Consider the following 18351-nt stretch of genomic DNA (forward strand, 5'->3'; position numbering starts at 1 on the left):
CTCATTGCATCTGCTTCTGTGCCTGCTGCTGCTGCTAAACTGTCCTAAAGATGGCCGCTCCACCCTCTGACTCCCAGGGCTCAGCTGGTGTTCAGTCTTCTGTGTTATCTCTGTCTTCTCGTCTTAATGACTTTTCTGTGCTGCTTTGCATTTGCTGAAAAAGTGTCCACATTTCCAGGGTGTTTATAGCAGTCCTGTAAAGAAGTTTTTATTGTCACTATTTTACAAATGAAGAAACCAGCACCTAGATTACAGATGTCTTTACAAGGACAAATGTAGTGGAGGAAACTCCATTCAAACACATTTCTCACTCCAGCAGTTCATGGATGAGGTGGATGTTGGAGTAGGGTAACTTATAGGTTTGGTTCTGGGCCTGGGTGGTAGCTAGGTTGATCAGCCAGCCAGTCAGCCAACTTTCCCTCATCACCACCACCAGGGTGAGGTCTCCAGCACTGCTCCAGCTAGCTGACCCAGTGCAGCAGGCAGCAAGAAACAGGACCAATTCTCATGCTCTCCGGCCCTTGCAATCGCCTCACACGCACACTCACACTCACACCACCAGGGCCAGTTCTACTGTTTTGCCCTGGTAAGGAGCATGGCCTGCCTCTCTTGATTGCTGCAGCTGCTGAGGGACAGGACCAGCTCTTCCTTCACATGCCTCAGAGGCCAGCTTTCCCACCTGCAGCAATGAACAAGTGAAAAATGTGTGGACTAATGGGTATACTGTGTGACTCACTGGGCTGCACTACAGCTTCCACACTCAGATTTGTTTGTTTGTTTGGCTACACTTTTAAATTTTGTTTTGGCTTATTTTGGGGGTTGGGGGAGGAGGTTGCAAGGACAGAGGGAGGATGCGAGGGGACAAGGAGATGAGTGGGATCGGGATGCATTATGTGAAATCTAGAAAGAATCAAAACAAAGTTTAAAGACCCACACATTTCTTTGCAGAGACAATGTGCATCACTATTTGTTCTTTTCCAACAGTGCTAGCTAACGTGACTTGTGCCCGGACATTTGTTTTTCTCCATGCTCAGGGCAAACATTTTACTTGTACACAATGTTCCTTACCATACTACATCAGGATGCATGTCATAATTTTAGGCTTCTTTTTAAGTTAAAAAAATGTAGATCTTTTTTTAGCTCTTGGACAAGTAGACAGAGAACCACACAATACTGAGGCTGAAAGCTGTTCCAACCAATGTTCACTTCATCAAAATACTTTATTTTGTTTCGTCTTTTCCTCCTCCTCCTCCTCCTCCTCCTCCTCCTCCTCCTCCTCCTCCTCCTCCTCTTTTCTTCTTTTTTTGGCAACAAACTTTTCAAATTCTTCAGGATTTAGAATATTAAGGGGGTGATTCTGCCTCAAGACAAAATGTTTTTTCAATGTTTTTGCCACCTGACTGGACCACTTCCAGAAGTGCCTTGGTCACTAGTTTGATGGTCAGATAATCTGTCTTATCATCTGTGTAGCTTTCCTCCAGGAATTCATGCACTGACTTGGTGCTCCAGCCTATGGCATTGACCTTCCAAGCATGGTATGTACCCAAGGGGTCAGGTTGATAGTCTGGGGGTGTCATCAAAGTCAAAACCCACAATGAGGGCAGAGTTGTCAAATGACCTGTACCCATCGCTCTGGTGTAGTGCTGCTTCAGACCAATAATGTAGCAGGTGATGTACTCCACAGTGACTGGATCCTCCAGTCAGTCAGTGGCTCTGGTACTGTACATAGGCTCTGTTGATGACTATCCTTGCATCAGCAATGAGGCCTGCAAAGGCCATACAGACATTATGTTCTGAAGCACAGACCTTCCATACTGTTCTTTCATCTTCTAGCTTGGCAATTATTTTTTTTCCACACCAAGAGCAACAATGTCCCTTCCTCAGACACCAACCATGGTGGAGCCCTTCTTGACATCTTCTGCATGGCTTCCCACTTGGAAGAGGTGGCCAATGGGTGAGAAGACAGTAATGGAGAGGTCGTAACTCATCACTGCAGACCAATTTGGGGTATTTTTATTCAGGATTCAATATGTTTGATTTTCGCAGACCAATTTGGGGTATTTTTATTCAGGATTCAATATGTTTGATTTTCCCAGCTCTGTATTTTGTGAGGATTTATGTCTTCCATATCTCTTACTCTGTAATTTGTACCATCAAACTTTCCCCAAATTAATAAATTCAAGTAAATCATTAACCTTGTGAAATTTATAGTGTGGAAGAATTTGATGACTATAAGGAAAAAAAACTGTAACCAGTATTGAATCATTTTTTTGTCAGGTGATGCCGAACTCACTTGAGACAGGTACCATGTTATTCATTTGAGGCTCAAGGCTGACTTTTTTTTAGTCAACTCTGTACCAGATGCTGGATGTAGAATGTTGACTCAAGAAAATGTAATCTGACATCGTGCAGCTTCTGAAAGAACCAGCTAAAAATAATGCCATCCACATAGAAAATGCAAAGTATAATGTGTGTTTAAGGACCAGAAAAGGCTACAATGCACATAAAAGATGGTGTCCACAAAAGGGGAGGAGGGCAGTTTGCTGGGGAGGAGCTGGAGAGTGTGCATTCTGCATAAAGAACCTGATTCAAGGAAGAGCTTGGATGGTGGTACAGAGGTCTGTGGCAGAAGAACAGGCAAAAGGAGGAATCCTTCCCATGCTTTAGAGAAGAGAATCCTAGCCAGCAGAGAAAAAGCACTAATCAGCATCACTAATAATATGCAGTAAAATGAGGAGGAATGTCAGGATGATCTGAGACGGAGAGGGGGTGGGATTCACAAAACAGGAAGAAGAGTTATCAAAGCAGACCACACTTGAGGCATGGGAGATACAGAGGAACAGATACCCTGCTTTCACTTCCGTCACTGTCATAAAATATCCTAACAAAAAGCAACATGAGGCAGGACACAGCTTATTCGGGCTACAATTCCGGCTTCACAGGAGGAAACAACTGTGATGTTGCTCTCATCACATCCACAGTCAAGCGTGGAGAGGAAGGAATGCACCTATGCTGCCTGCCTGCTTAGCCAGTCTCTTCACTCATACACTGAGGGTCTGGCTGGGGAAAGAGCAGCCTACAGTAGGCTAGGTGAGTTAACAGTTGAGACAACTCCACGGGCATGCCCAAAGGGCAAGATGATTAAGATAATTATTCAATTAAGACTCTTCCTGGGTGATTCTCGTCATGGAATATTGACATTTACAGCTGATCATCACAACATATCCTAACAGTTGGAATGAGTGAAGACTAGGAATGCACACATGGATGGTGTGGGGACAGCTGGCTCAAACTCACCCTGAGCAACAGGAATGGCAGGACACCCCTGGTACTACGCACAGCAAGGGGATCATGGGAGCTGAGCAGTGCTCTCAGAGGCATCTGAGTGTGCAGAAATTTGCCAGGAAGATTTCCCTACATGAATTTGAATAGAATGTGTGTGAATCTAGCTTCAAAACTGCAATGATCTTGTTCAGCTAAGGAAGGCATGGCTAGCCTATCTTCTTCAGCTCTCTCTCTCTCTCTCTCTCTCTCTCTCTCTCTCTCTCTCTCTCTCTCTCTCGCTCGCTCTCGCTCTCTCTCTCTCTCTCTCTCTCTCTCTCTCTCTCTCTCTCTCTGTGTGTGTGTGTGTGTGTGTGTGTGTGTGTGTGTGTGTGTGTGTGTGTTCACATATCCATGCCCTGCCTTCAGGATATTCTGAGCTACATTTGTTTATTTTTCTTGAAAGGACCTATATTTCCCATCAACATTAAGTCACAAGGAAAAAAAAAACAGATTTTGTTTGCCAAAGGTTTCAGTCTGCGAAGTGAGGGTAAAGGAAAAAAATTAGTGTTTCAAGCAGAGCCAATATTTCCATCAGAATACCTAAGAAATTTGTTTATCCTTCCAACCTTGCCATATACAATGGTAATCTTAATTTCCTACATCTAAATATCTATCTATGAAATAAACAAACTAAAAAACCCACTTCTCATAATTATTTACAAGTAATAACAGCAATAGCCACTGTAACACATTTCACATTTCTCTGCACATTAAAATGGCAATGTTAGACCTTACAAAATAGCATCTTCAGCAATAGCTATGAAATTGTCTGTAATGTAACCAACAGTGGGCACTGACCTGTCAGTCTCTCATAGGTATTTGGAGATGCTAGTTTTTACAAAAGTTATCACCTTGGTGTATGTACTAAAATTTCTTTTTTCTTTTGTCTCACTTTGCTTTCTTTTGGTTTGCAGTGCCAGAGACTGAATCAGAGTCTTGGGCATGCTTGGGAAGTGTTCTATCACTGGGTTACATCTCAAGCCCCTGTAATAATAATAGACATAAGCAATACCTCCAGTATAAGTCTTTGAAAGGCATATCACACACTAATAGTTGCCTTGATAGAGGAAAACAATAATATTTCCCCATTTTAATTATTGCTTATGGGACATTTCCATGTATAAGTGTGTGGGGTTCATGAAGTTTATTAGTTAAAAGGACTTTTGGTGATGGGTTTTATGGTAGTTTGAAAGAAAATGTTCACAAAAGGGAGTGACGCTATTAGGAGATGTGGCCTTGTTGGAGGAAATGTGTCACTGTGGAGGCGGGCTTTGGGGTCTTACATATGCTCAAGACACATCCAGTGTCTCCAACCACTTCCTGTTGCCTGCAAGTCAAGATGTAGGACAATTGACTACTTCTCCAGCACTATGTCTGCCTGCATGCCACCATGTCCCACCATGATGATAGTGGACTAAATCTTTCAAAAACATAAGCCAGCCCCAATTAGATGTTTTTGCTGTATAAGTGTTACCACAGTCATTGTGTCTCTTCACAACAAAAGAATTTCTCATCAAGACAGAAGTTGATACCAGGGACTGGAGTATTGCTGTGATATACCTGACCATGCTTTTGTCTGGAGGAATAGGGACTTTGGGAGTTTGGGTTACAAAGGAGTGGAATGCTTCTAGTGCTGCTTAATGGGCCACAATAGTAGGAGCATGCAAGAGAATGCTGCTAAGAGTGATTTAGACTGTGGGGAGATGGCTCAAGGGGTTTGGGAGAAGAAGAATTTTAGTATGTTGCCTAGAGATCATTCTTGTGATACTTTGGTGTAGGAAGTGGCTGCCATTTGCCCTTGTTCAGAGAGTCTGCCTAAGGCTAAAGTGAAGAGATTTTGGTTAATTCCCCAGCATAGACTCTGTTGTGTGGTTACTAGTGTTAATAGTTATTAACTCTAATGAAGATATATAATGAAAAGGAGCAAGCTGAGCAACGAAAATTATTTGAGTAGAAAAAAAGCACCATAAAGTGAAATGGAGCTAAGCCCTGTATTCAATGAGATAAACAGATTAAGAAATGGAATAAAGGGAGTGGTGACCTCAAGGTAATATCCCACCCAGCTAAGTTCCCAAGTTGTGAAAAGGAACTAAAGAAAAGCTTAGAGCCAAGTGTGGTGGTGTATGCCTTTAATCCCAGCAAGGCACAGGCTGGTAGATCTCTGAATTTGTGGACAGCCTGGTCTAGAGATCTAGTTTCAGGACACCCAAGCTTAGCCAGTGAAGAAAACTACCAAAACCAGAAAGTTGATGAAGATGTAATTGAACAAGGGGGGCATGTTCCAGGCCCAGTAAGCAGCAGAACTTAGCAGCTTCAGCCACATGGTTCTGGAGTTAGAGATAGAAGGAGGCTATGGAATTTGTCTCTGTGGCTAAGGAAAGCTGCTGAGGCCAGGCATGTGTCAGGGGTGTCCCTGAATGGAAGCCCAGAGAGGCCATTGTATGAAGCTGTGAAGAAGAAGCCTGGATTGTCTTGGAGACCTCACGATGTTGGAGATGCCAGAGTGGGATACCTGCTGAGGAAAGCTGCTAACAGGGAGAGGAATCAGCCCAAGTGAAAGACGTGTGCTGCAGTCAACAAAGCTGAAAAGCGTTGGAGATCTGAAGAGTGTTTTGATATCAGACACAGAGATGCAGAGTTTGGAGTTTGCCCAGTTGGTTTTTGGTCTTGCTTTGGTCCTGTACTTTCCTCACTATTCTCCCTTCCCTATGTTTGGGAATAGTAATGTATATCCTGTGCCATCATATGTTGGAAATATGTGATCTGCTTTTTGACTTTTATTTTCCAGAGGATTACAGCTAAAAGATTGTATGAATCTCAGAAAAGACTTTGAACTTCAGACTTTTAAACAAGTTTGAGACTGTGATAGACCATGGGTACTTCTGAAATTGGACTGAATGCGGTTTTTGCACTATAATATGGCTACAAGCCGTGGGGACCAGGAAGTGGGATGTGGTAGTTTGAGAGAAAATGGCCCATAAAGGGAGTGGCACTATTAGGAGGTGTGGCTTTTTTTGAGGTGGGTATGGCCTTGTTGGAGGAGTTGTGTCACCATGGAGTTGGGCTTTGAGGTCTCATATTCTCAAACCACACATGCTATCTTAGACTACTTCCTGTTGCCTACAAGTCAAGAGGTAGGACACCCAGCTATTTCTCCAGTACCATGTGTGTCTGAATGCCACCTTGTCCCACCATGATGATAATGGACTAAACCTCTGAAAATGTAACCCACTTTAATTAAATGGTTTTCCTTTACAAGAAAAGAAGAGTTGTCGTGGTCATAGTATCTCTTCACAGCAATAGAAACCCTAACTAAGAAAGATTCGGTCATAAGATTGGTCAGAACAGGAGAAGGTAAGAGAGGAAGACTGACATTCAAGTGGGCTAAGACTCCACTTACTTAATTCCTAGCATTGATTTGTATAAACTGGATGATAAAACATACAGGAAAAAGACTCCAGGTATAAGGAGGCAGTGTGTGCTTTAGTTGTTTGTATTGCTGCAACAAAAGGAATGGCTTATAAATAACAGAAACTTCATTTATTTCCCATAGTTCTGGAAATCGGGAAGTCCGAGGTCAGGGTACCAGTAGATCTGATATCTGGTGAGGGTCATTTCCTGGGTCACTGGCAATGTCTTTTCACCATGCTCTAATTTGGTAGAAAATGTCAAGGGTATCTCTAGGTATTCCTTCATGAAGTCACTAATCTGTCCATGGGGGCTCTGCCCATATGACCTAAGTATCTCTCAGAAGGCTCTGCTCCCTTACAAGATCACCAAGCAGCTTATGATTTCAAAGGGGACAAAAATATCCCACTCTGCACAGAGATGTCAGACTATTGAGAAAATGAGCAAAGATTTCTTCACCGAACTTCTTCAGGGAACTAACATTCCTTTGTAGTTGTGACATGCTGTGATGGTTAACATTGATTGTCAGTTTCATGGCATCTAGATTCCTCTAGAAGACAAGCCTCTGGCAAGGTCTGTGAAGGAGAAGGGTGGTAGAGGCTAAGTTAACTGAGGTGGAAAGATCCACGTCATTTTATGGGTTGGGATCCTGATCTGAATAAAAAGGATAAAGATAATTGGGCATGCTATGGATCAACACCACTCTTCCTGACTGTGAATATACTGTGGCCAGTCAACCAGCCTCCTACTCTGGCTTATGTCATGCCTTTTCTACCCAGATGGAATGTATTCCCTTGAACCAGTGTAGAACTTTTTTCTTTAGATTGCTTCTTGCCATGTATGTTTCACAGCAAAAGAAAATGTGCTAATAATGCTAACTGAAGAGGGTTTTCCTATTAACACCATATAGACTCTATCCCAGGAGGTAATAACAGACATGTCAGGTGACTCATGACTGCTCACAAAGCTCTGCATTAACCCAAACTGAAGGCACCTACCTCTGACTTCCTTTGTGACAAACTCATCACACTTATACTTTAAGCCATTTTTATCTTGATCTTTGGTCCTTGATAGCCATAATTAAGGAACAAGATCAGTAGGGAGTTGAACATATGGTTCTATTCAAATAGAGAAGATGTTCTCTCCTGTGTGCATGTTTGCTATGATGTGGAGAGTGAACCACAATAGCCATTCTTTAATGGGTGAATGTATTAAGTACATAGCAAACCAATGTAAGGAACAGATACCAAGTAGCAGATAAAGATGAAGCAGATAGCAAATGACCATCAACTCAGGAGTTGGTACAGCATCCAGCAGAGGTGGTTGGAGTGGCTTGGCTCAGGGAACACACAGAAGTATCATTATCAAATTTGAAATTTCCATACCTCTAGAAGAAATTGACTGGAGAGGTTCAGGCAGTCAGCTTGAGTTGAGAGCCTGGTTGAGCCTTCTCTCCGTGGCTGAACTGCCCATGGCTGAACCTCCAGTTTCTCTTACCTATGCCTTGATTTTTTTTTATTGTATCCACAGTAATGAACTCTGTTCTAGAAGTTCACAAGGACACATTTTAACTCTTCGGCCTTTTTGCTGCTTCTTGTCACAGTTCGGTAACCATCCCATCTTTGGGTAGAGAGTCTCAGGGGAGACAGAGAAGGCCCTTTTGCTCCCACTGTCTTTTTCCAATAAGTCTAAACAGCACTTGATAATTTGCCACTATGATATACATTATAGTGCAAAACCCCAGTAGGAGTCATGTAAAAACTTATTCTTGAGAGCTTACTTCTCTTTTCAAACTGATAAACTAAGAGAAAACATGTTTCTCCCAAGGTTTTGGACACTGTGGCACAAATATGGAATCAGGAGAAAAACCCAGCTGGTATTCAATGTGATGTTTCCATATGAGCTCTTTATATGCATCAAAGGATGCTGTGTGGACTCTGTTTTTAGGCAAAAGTGAAAATAGAAATGTAAAATGTATCAATACCTAAATTAAACAACCATGCAAAATTTTCATGTGATACTGTAATTTGGTGAAATGTGCCGCCCTGGAGAGTTATTGTATACTAATGCCTATGTAGTTTGATATTTATTCAGTTTCACATTTATGAGATATAGTTTTTAAGTCTAGTGTAAAGACATACTTGCTAAAAAAAAGCATGCTCCTGAATGTAATGTTTTATTTAAGGAAAATGTTAAGTGTGCATATTTCTTATGAGCACAGGTGTTCTCAGCTGCTTCCTGTGCTGCAGTGCAGAAGCAGTGTGCCTCCTTTTCCCTGTGAAGTCCTGAAAGAGGTTACCTGCAGCCCTTCAACTTTAAAATTGCTCTTTTTCTTAGATTACCTTCAACCGTAGCTGTGTTCACACCTGAGACTCTAAGAGTAAACAAAATCTCCATTTTCCCCCTAGTAGTTGCCTGTCAATCTACGAAGGAAAAGAGAGTCCTGTTGCGTTATCTGGCTTTTCATAGCCTGGAATCTGTGACAATCTCAGAGAAGACTGGTAACTCAACACAATTTACAAATCAGAATTCTACTGTGAGTGCTTCAGAATTTGATATTCTTATTTAGAGCTTCTTCACTTCATACATTCTGAAAGCAAGGACTCATGGTTTATGAACTTAAAAGGATCATCTGCGAGAGCTGTAAAGAGCAGATGCACTGAGGCCTTTAGATGATTCAATGGAGAGGTTACTTTTTTCTTTGCTTCTGCAGCAATAATAGACCAAGCAGACAGAAGATTTCTCCACCTTGCTCAGTGGCAATTATATGTAGGATGAAAGCATTGGTCCCTCTCACCATTGGTATGCAGCTCTGATTTCTCGCCCAAGGCTTTTTATGTTCTCAATAAGTATATGTAGAATGTATACTTTGAATGTTATCTCAGATAATAGCTTATTGTTTTCTGTTGGTTGTATAAGAAATTGTCTGATTATTATTCATATATGGGTTGCTGGAGAATTCAAACCAATACTATGTATTAGTCACTTTTTCCAAAGCTCATTAAGTGTGGGAATGTCACTTTGAATTCATAAACTGATTCTTTTTAGTAACATATATACTTGGCTTCCCTGCATTTTCTATATTTATTAAACATACATTGTTCCTTATTAAGGGCTAGACCTATTTCTTATAACTCATCTGGAAAAGTAACTATAACTTGTCATGGGAGCAGTCTAATAAGAAAGCAAGTTTGCCTGGCTCTGTCACATAGTTCATCAGCCAGGAATATATGATAAGCATTTTGAAAAATCCATAAAAGATAATATGTGTTAGAATATTTATAGGTTCCCTATTTGGCAGTTTATTGGATGTGTACACTCCAAAGATCATACATTGATAAACCCAAGCTGTTTAATACATTAATTCCTCTCATGAACTTCTAACAGATACCACAGTTTGGCTTAAAATGATGGTTACAGGCATTAAGTAGAACCATCTTGGATGGTTTATTAGTTACCTTTCTAATGCTGTGATATAAAGCACCATGCCCAAAGACAAGAAATAGAGAGAGTTTATTTGTGCTTATGACTCCATAACGTCAGAGTCCAAAATGGTGGGGACAGCATTGTAGCAGGCAGCAGGCACAGTCAAAGGAGCAGGAAGTTCGTTCAGAACTCACATCCTGAACCAAGAGCATGAAAGAGAGAGAGTGAACTGGAACCAGGTAAGGTTTTTTATCTCAATGCCTGTACTCAGTGACATACTGAGCCACCTAAACCTTCCTAAACAGCACTGCCAGCCAGTTGGGGCCAAGTGTTCAAGTGCCTGAGACCATGGGAACATTTGTCATTTAAACCACTGCAGAGGGTAAGACATCTCCTTTTAAAGTATCATCAAGCCACACATTTCTTTTATTCCTCATTTATTTACTCATGCAGCAAGCACATAGGAATCTGTTCTAGGGACCACGCCTGATGCTAGGGTTGTGTGTAACCAGTCTTTCGTGCAGTGATCAGTGATGAACTACTGAGAGGAAGCGGAGAATCAGATCAAGGGAACACTGGCCTCCTTGTTTTTCAACTATCCCCTCACAATTGACTGAGTTTATATGGAAATTTAATTTTCATCTACCAGAGTTTGCTTATTTCTGAACAATCGGAAATAACAGGAACAAACCCATCTGTGTCACTGTCAGCTTTACCTGAACTAAGCATTGTTGGAGTGCCTGGGACATATTTAGCAAATGTTAGCTTTTGTGAAAAGCATTGTTTCAATTAGCATCCTTAGAAATTCTGAAGTGGCTTGCTATAGAAATGTATTTTGCCCAGATATGTTTTTTGGCTTTTAGATAATGATTTTAAGTAAATTATAAACAAGTATTCATTCAATAAGTAATTACTGTATACTTACTATGAAAAATATTGCTCTCTAAAAATTCATAATCTTGTTGAACAAGCAAGAGAAAAAACCAGAGCAATGAGGAAATACAGAATGTTACTGTCAAAGAGGATAGCAAAACCGTATTTATCTCTTTCCCCCAAACACCTGCCAGACTGTTAACTAATCACATTGCCTCTCCTTTTCATTATTGCAGATACAGGCTTAGCATCATTCCTTTAAAAATGTATTTAAATTCCTCCATGTATGGAAATGCACCACATGAATGTGATGCCCTTGGAAGCCAGAAGAGAACGTCAGATACCCTGAACCTAGTGTTGTAGGTGGCTGTAAGCCACTAGTTGTAGTTGCTGGGGACTCAACCCAGGTCCTCTGCAAGAGCAGCCAGTGCTCTTGACTGCTGAGTTACCTCCCACCCCCCTCCCCTAGAACACTCCTTTAAGATAGCACCAAAAGAAGGCAGCCACCGCTTTTCAGGGTTATGCATTGAGGAAAATCTATCTGTTCTCTTTCAACACAAGAAGACAGTATATCTAAGGAACTTGGGGTGCTCAAGTATAGTTTCCTAGCATCTCAACACTATTTTTCTTCTTTCCTAGTTATCAAGTTTCAACCTATAGTTTTCATCATCTCTGCCAACATCATTGCAATAATTTATAGTAAAACAATTACGGAATGTTACTTGGCATGTGGAAATTCATTTTCGCAGTTGTTTAAAACAAAAGGTCAGAAGGGAAATGAGACTGAGTTTTTACATCCAGCATGTGAGAAGCAAATGGACCATAACAGCATTCAGTTTGCACTTGATCACCTGATTTTAGTAATTTCATGATTCCAGTCACTTATTGGAAGCTGGGTGTGACCATTTCATTTTCATAGGCCACCAGTAGAATGTGAGCAGCAGCATTTAAAAAGTACTGTGTGTGTGTGTGAAGAGATGGCTCAGCAGTTAAGAGCACTTGCTGCTCTTGCAGAGGACCCACATCCAGTGGCTCACAACCACCTGTAACTGCTGTCGCCCTCCTCTTTTCCTCATGGACGTTTGGCACACACACACACACACACACACACACACACACACACACACACACACACACACACAAGGCTATAGCTCATGGGTAAAATATTTCCATAGGCTTTGGTCCTTAGCACCACAAAAAGACAAGCAAACAAAACATGCAGTACTGAAGCAATCAGTGAGTCAATCAGTTCCTGGTTTCTGCTGCTGCTGCTGCTGCTGCTGCTGCTGCTGCTGCTGCTGCTGCTGCTGCCGCTGTGAATCTCTACAACCAGAGCCTGAGCTGCAGTGTGAGAGAGAGAATGGAACCTCACCAATGGGGAGTGGGGACACAGCATGGGAGAGAGAAAAACAACTTTGTAATAGCACCCACTGAGGTGTAGGTTAGTCCTCTGCTCTGTGCTGGCAAAGACAACCACATGGTGTGAATTTTCTAGCTAAGACAAGAACTCCTAGAGGTACTCTGCAGTCCAGGTAACAGCAGTGCTGGGTGACACATATAAGCCTGAGACTGAACAGGGACTCAGAAGACGTCATTCTGAAGCACTACCTGTGCCTGACAGTGCCTCGATCCAGTAATGGCTTTGAGGAGAAAGAAGATCTACATGAAAAGCACCCAGAGCCCTTTGCAGTAAAATGATAACTGGGTACATCCATTTGTAACAGTGTGAGTCCAAATGCGAGCCCTCACACAGAGACTCCAAGGTCCTCCCAAACATCTGTGTCCCTCAGTATTGATTCAGAGCTTTAAGGTAGCAGGGTCCTCTAAGTAATAAGGTGTCTTGATTTGGTTAGTGAACATTGTAGGACTTGATGGTATTTTAAAGGCTAACAGGTAATGCTGGAGAATTTGTCCACATTTCCTGTTCATCATTCCGTTCTATCATCCTTGGCTGCTAGACATGACTAAGTGCTTATTCTCCTTGAAAGTCACCAGCTTTTGCCGAGCAGGTACTAAGCATTGTCACAATGTGGGATTTATCGACTTCAGTCTCTCAGAAGTTGGAGAGTTCTATGACAAATTGAGATGGTCCCTGATTTCTGCTGGCTTTGATTTTATTTTATGATGTGGGTAGTGATTGTAGACTATCAATAACAAATCACAGTAGCATTACTTGTGTACCTCATCCCAGCTCTGTGATTCCATAAGCTCCTTGAGTCTTTACCAACAAATATGGATACATCTTTGTGTATACCTGGATCTTAAGTTTCATTACATTTTTATGATTGTCTGCATCCTACCATGTTGCATTTTTCATAAAGATGTTACAAATGGTAGTTAAATATCCAAATATGTTATATGCATGCGTACTTGGCAACATTAAAGAAGATATCTGAGATTGAAATCAAATGGGCAACTGTCTTCTTACCATTACTAAATTGACACATACCAAGACATTACAACTGTGTCCTAACTTGCTCCTCTTCCTAACAAACCAGTAATAACCTGTAAGAATAATACTTCCTTGTTTTAAAATTTTGAGATGAGAAAAAAAAAGATATTTTTAGAACTCAGGAAAACAATGATATTCAAATGACAGAGCCTGTAAATAGCACTAAAGCCATGTAGCTTCTTGACTATTTAAGTATGACTATAAATTATATGCTATATAACTTACTTATTAAATGCAGACATAATGCACACCTCACATAATCAGCAATGTGCTTCTTATGTTAGTATACGTTACGTTTGTCCTGAGATCTGTGTATGGTCAAATATAGTGAAGAAAATACTTTTAGCCCATGAAGATCATTTTTCGGGTCACTGGGGTATTCATCTTTTCTGGCTGTCCAATCCCACACACCAGAGTTTGTTATGGTTCTGTAAACTGTCGTCCATAGAATCCTGTATTTAATCCCTGTTCTAGCTGGTAACATTACTTTAGAATGTTCTGGAAACCTTAAGTGGTAGGAAGTATGTCACTGAGACTCTGTCCTTATGGGAACTACCAGGTCTCTAGACCCTTCCTGTATCCCCTTCTGTGCCTCCTGCCTGCTGGGAGGTGAACATTTTTCTACCGTCACATAATCATGACACCATGATGTTCTTGCTCAAGCACACAGGGCCATGAGGCCACGGGCTAAACCCTCTGAAACTTCAAGCCATGATAATTCTTTATTTCCTCATACTGAATTATTTACAGTAATTAGAAATGTTGCTAATATATCTTTATTTAAGTGATTGATTCTACCTAAAACATACCCTTGTAAAATGATTTCAAAAAAAAATCTATTCTTTATCCTAGCTTGCAGAGCTATGAGCTTGTGTGTGCATGCGTGTTTCTGTGTGCTTATGCATGTTTATGTGTGCCTGTGTGTGCATGTGCATGCATTTGCATGTGTCTGATGTGCGTGTGCATGTGCATGTATGCGCATTGCACAAGTGTGCATGTGCGTATACACACTTCCAAAATCAATGTGAACAGAAAAATTTAATATTATTACTTTATTCCTAGAAAAATCTCTTTGCAAATCCTAGACAAAGGCTCCTGTTTTACCAGCTTTCTTCCTGTGTAGCTTCAAAACAGGATAGACCGAGCAGAGGTGAGACTGTTTTCAGGAAGTGGTGGGCTAGTAATGTGGATTCTCACTGCAAATACGTGCAAGGTGCTAACCAAAATTTCCTAATGAAGATTGGCCCCTTAGCAGTCAGGGCAGAAGGAATTTATTTATTGATTGCAAGCCTCAGTGCCCAAACAAACATTGAAGGGCATATGCAGGTTGTTAACTAGTATTGTTAAACTTTAATTTTCCCCTTTTTCAGAGGCTCCAACACTATACTTTTAGGTAGGAAATAATTGGTAGGAAATTATTTCATTAAGTTTAATTTCACCCCAGTCCTGTGTTTTAGGTTCTGTTCTATAATTTGACCTCTTCATTTTTAAATGTATCTTGTATCACTTAGTAACAGCAACAGAAAGCAGTCGAGAATCTGACGACAAACCTCAAACACAAAATCACACTCTTATACTTGATCATACTCTTGTCTGCCTGTTCCCTTCATGCCGTGACTTTCCAAGGGTACTGGGATCTGGTTTGGTACAACTAGTTGTAAGTGAAACTGCAAGTAGTCCTCAACAGGAGGCACCCATTGCAGAATTAATATCTAAAAACCAGAGAGCAAATACAGTCATTTCCATGGAATGCTCTCAAGATTGATCTGTTAACATTCATAGTAAATATGTTCACACAAATGTCAGCCCTCCAGGGCTGCAATGGAATTGACTTTCGTACAAATAAAGTATTTAGATTTCTTTATGTTCTTTTGACTAAATTATCTTTTACTTGTTATTTTACCGGCTGTTGTCTGCCCCTCATTATCTGCAGCAACCATCCATCCACATAGCATTAAAATGATTTGTTCTGAGTGGCTCCATATGCCCTGACTGGCAAGACACAGAAGTTATGTGGTTGAATAAGACGTAAGAAATTTAATATCTGCAATATGATTTTCTTAACTCTTGCACCAAACTTTCAAGTAAAGTATACAGTACCTTTGAGTATTTTAGTTTTTATCTTAGGTTCTCAGTTGGCTTGGTGGGAATTCTTTACATAGTTTTAAACGAGCAAAAGACACACTACATTGCTTTTAAACTCAAAGATTAATTTTAATTCCTTTACCACATATTCAAAACAAATGAAAAAGCATTATTTTGTGCTATCAGACACTTAATTTTTAAGAAATGTTTTTTCTAAATAATATCTTTGATCAGTTTGTTTAAACAATCAATTTCTGCCTTTACTGGAAATGATAGCATTCCATCCTTAATATCATTTTCAAGGGGGCTGGGGATGTGGCTCATTGAGTTAAGTGTTGCTTGCAAGTGAGAAGGCCTCAATTCAAATTTTAAAAGTCACATGAAGTTGGCATTGTGAGCATCTGGAATCCCAGCATACTTAGCTTGAGATGGGGATGGACACAGGAAAGTCACAGAAGCTCCTGGGCCATCTGGCCTATGTATATACCAATGAACAACAAGGAGACTTTTTCCCCCCCAGATTCATTAATTTATTTACTAGCCATACAGGGCATTGAACCTAGGGCCTCACACTGGTCAAGCATATACCACGGAGATACAGCCCTAGCCATTGAAGGTTTATCTACCTACCTATCTATCTATCTATCTATCTATCTATCTATCTATCTGCCTATCTGTCCATATTTAACTTCTTTATTGATTCTTTGGGATTTTCACATCATGCACTCCAATTCTGTTCAGCTCCCAGTCTCACCATATCCTCTCCTCATCCCTGCCACACACCCCACATAAGGAAACAAATCAAAGTAAGCAAGTAAGCGAACAAAAGCAAAAGTCAAAGTAAAAAACAAAAATAAAACAAAAAAATCCCAAACCAAAACAAAACAAAAGCAAAGAAAAACCACAACAACAGAAAAATCTCTTTGCTTCTCCTTCTTTCCTGCGTCGCCAACACCTCTTCATTCATCCTGGTGCACTGGAGGTGTCAGTGTGCCACACAGTGTACCTCTTTGTCTCATAAGTTTTACTGACAAATGCTTATTTCAAAGAGTCACTGGTCTGGTTTCTGGTACACCATCATCACTGAATGACAAGGGGACTTTTGTCAGTGAAGGTAGAAGCCAAGGACCAACACCCAGTGTGGGTCTCACACACATACTGCACAGTCACACTCACATACTTGAACAAGTACACACAGACACATTAAAAAGCAAATTAATGAGTGTTTAAAAGCACTGGTTTTAGGGGTAAAAAGTATCTAATTATTAATACCACATGCTGAATTTATTTCCAAAATCCCACTGTTACTTCCTATTCTATTAGCCATGCTTAAATTCCTAGTAACATTGATCCCTGAAAGAAAACTATTACCTGAAAAAGACTCTTAAATCCTATCTTATCAAGTCAAGAATGTCGCAGGTTAGGAAACCTACACAAGCCGTGTGACCAGTGCTGCTTCTGCAGTGTGGGGAGTCAGCCAGTGAGCTCAAGGGAGGGTGAGCAGGGGGCAGGGTGAGCTCAAGGGAGGGGGAAGCCATGGCACAGCTCTAGCATTCTTTACCCACTGTTCATTCTTTCACCCAATCATTTTAGCTCTCCTTGCTGAGTTTATTCCCTGTTAAAATACTACAAAAAAAAATTATTTAAATCCAAATAAATCATGATGAGCCAGGCATAGTGGTATTCCCAGAACTTGGAAGGTGAAGGCAGGAAGACAGGGAGTTCAAGATCATCTTGAGCTATATATAAGGAGCTCAAGGTCAGTCTGAGCTACAAGAGACCCTGCCCCATAGTTTGTCCCCACCTCTCGTGATAATAATGAAAATAAAAAATGAAAGCACTGATGATGTTTCTCACTTTTGTGAGCTTATGATAGACTTCTGAGATGAGTATGTATTAACCTCATTTCATCCCACAAAAAGTGCTCTTATCTGTGGTTGCTTAGAAGCAGAATTGAGACTGTATATTTATCAATCATTCAGCTACATTCTGGGCACTGATGCAGTGACATGGTGTGAGATCATGAAACAGCCATTGCATAAATGGAACTTGCTAATAATCTCTTTGTGAGTTGAGAATTTCCTGACTGTGTGACTGTTCTTGACTTTGGGCTTGTAGCTGAAGAATACAGGTCCATGACTTCAGGCTCTGGCTCTCAGCTTTCTTATGGGGACCATGAGTCACATCACTGTCTGACTTGCTACACTGAATGTTTGTGAGATGGCAGAGCTGCAGACTACATTATTTGTTCTATAGAATCAATGATCATTGACTACTTTAATTGTTACTTCAACAATTCAATATTCTCTCTTGGCATTTAATATTACAGATAATATGTTCTAGAAGATGAGAAAAAACATTACCAATACTCATAGTTCCATTTCTTCAGCATTATTATGTATTGCAATGGATTACCAAAAGTACCTGTTGGAACCAGTGCTTATTTTTCAGCTAAGATAAAGGGGAAGATTCTAGGCCAAAGAGGTAAATATCCTCTTACCTTAGGTCTTTAGGTACTAGTAGTGCTGGGTTAGAGGAGATTCCATGGTCAAAGACAGGAAAATGAGTTCAAGGTAGGTCTCAAGTCAAGAAAGTGAAATGAAAAGCTACATATGGCATACAGAATCAAAGCAAGGAGACAGGAAGTGCAGAAGACCAGAGCAGGGCACAAGACAACAGAAAGCTTCAGTAGCCCTTGGTTCTCAACTTCAAGTGTGTCGGAATTGTATGGAAGACTGGATGGGTAGATTAGGTGCAGTTGAGAATTTGTTGATCCTTTGGTC

General features: G+C 40.8%; 1 protein-coding gene and 1 pseudogene across 4 annotated transcripts in view; one reads left to right on the forward strand and one right to left on the reverse strand.

Moving 5' to 3' along the window:
* Positions 1 to 18351, forward strand: part of Pdgfd (platelet derived growth factor D) — a 219810-nt gene that overhangs the window by 110512 nt on the left and 90947 nt on the right. The window lies entirely within an intron of this gene.
* On the reverse strand, positions 1238 to 3115 carry LOC128118863 (proteasome subunit alpha type-7-like; annotated as a pseudogene).

This window comes from Peromyscus californicus, unplaced genomic scaffold, assembly GCF_007827085.1.
Source record: "Peromyscus californicus insignis strain IS unplaced genomic scaffold, ASM782708v3 Scaffold_11__1_contigs__length_118956290, whole genome shotgun sequence".
In the NCBI taxonomy this organism is placed as follows: Eukaryota; Metazoa; Chordata; class Mammalia; order Rodentia; family Cricetidae; genus Peromyscus; species Peromyscus californicus.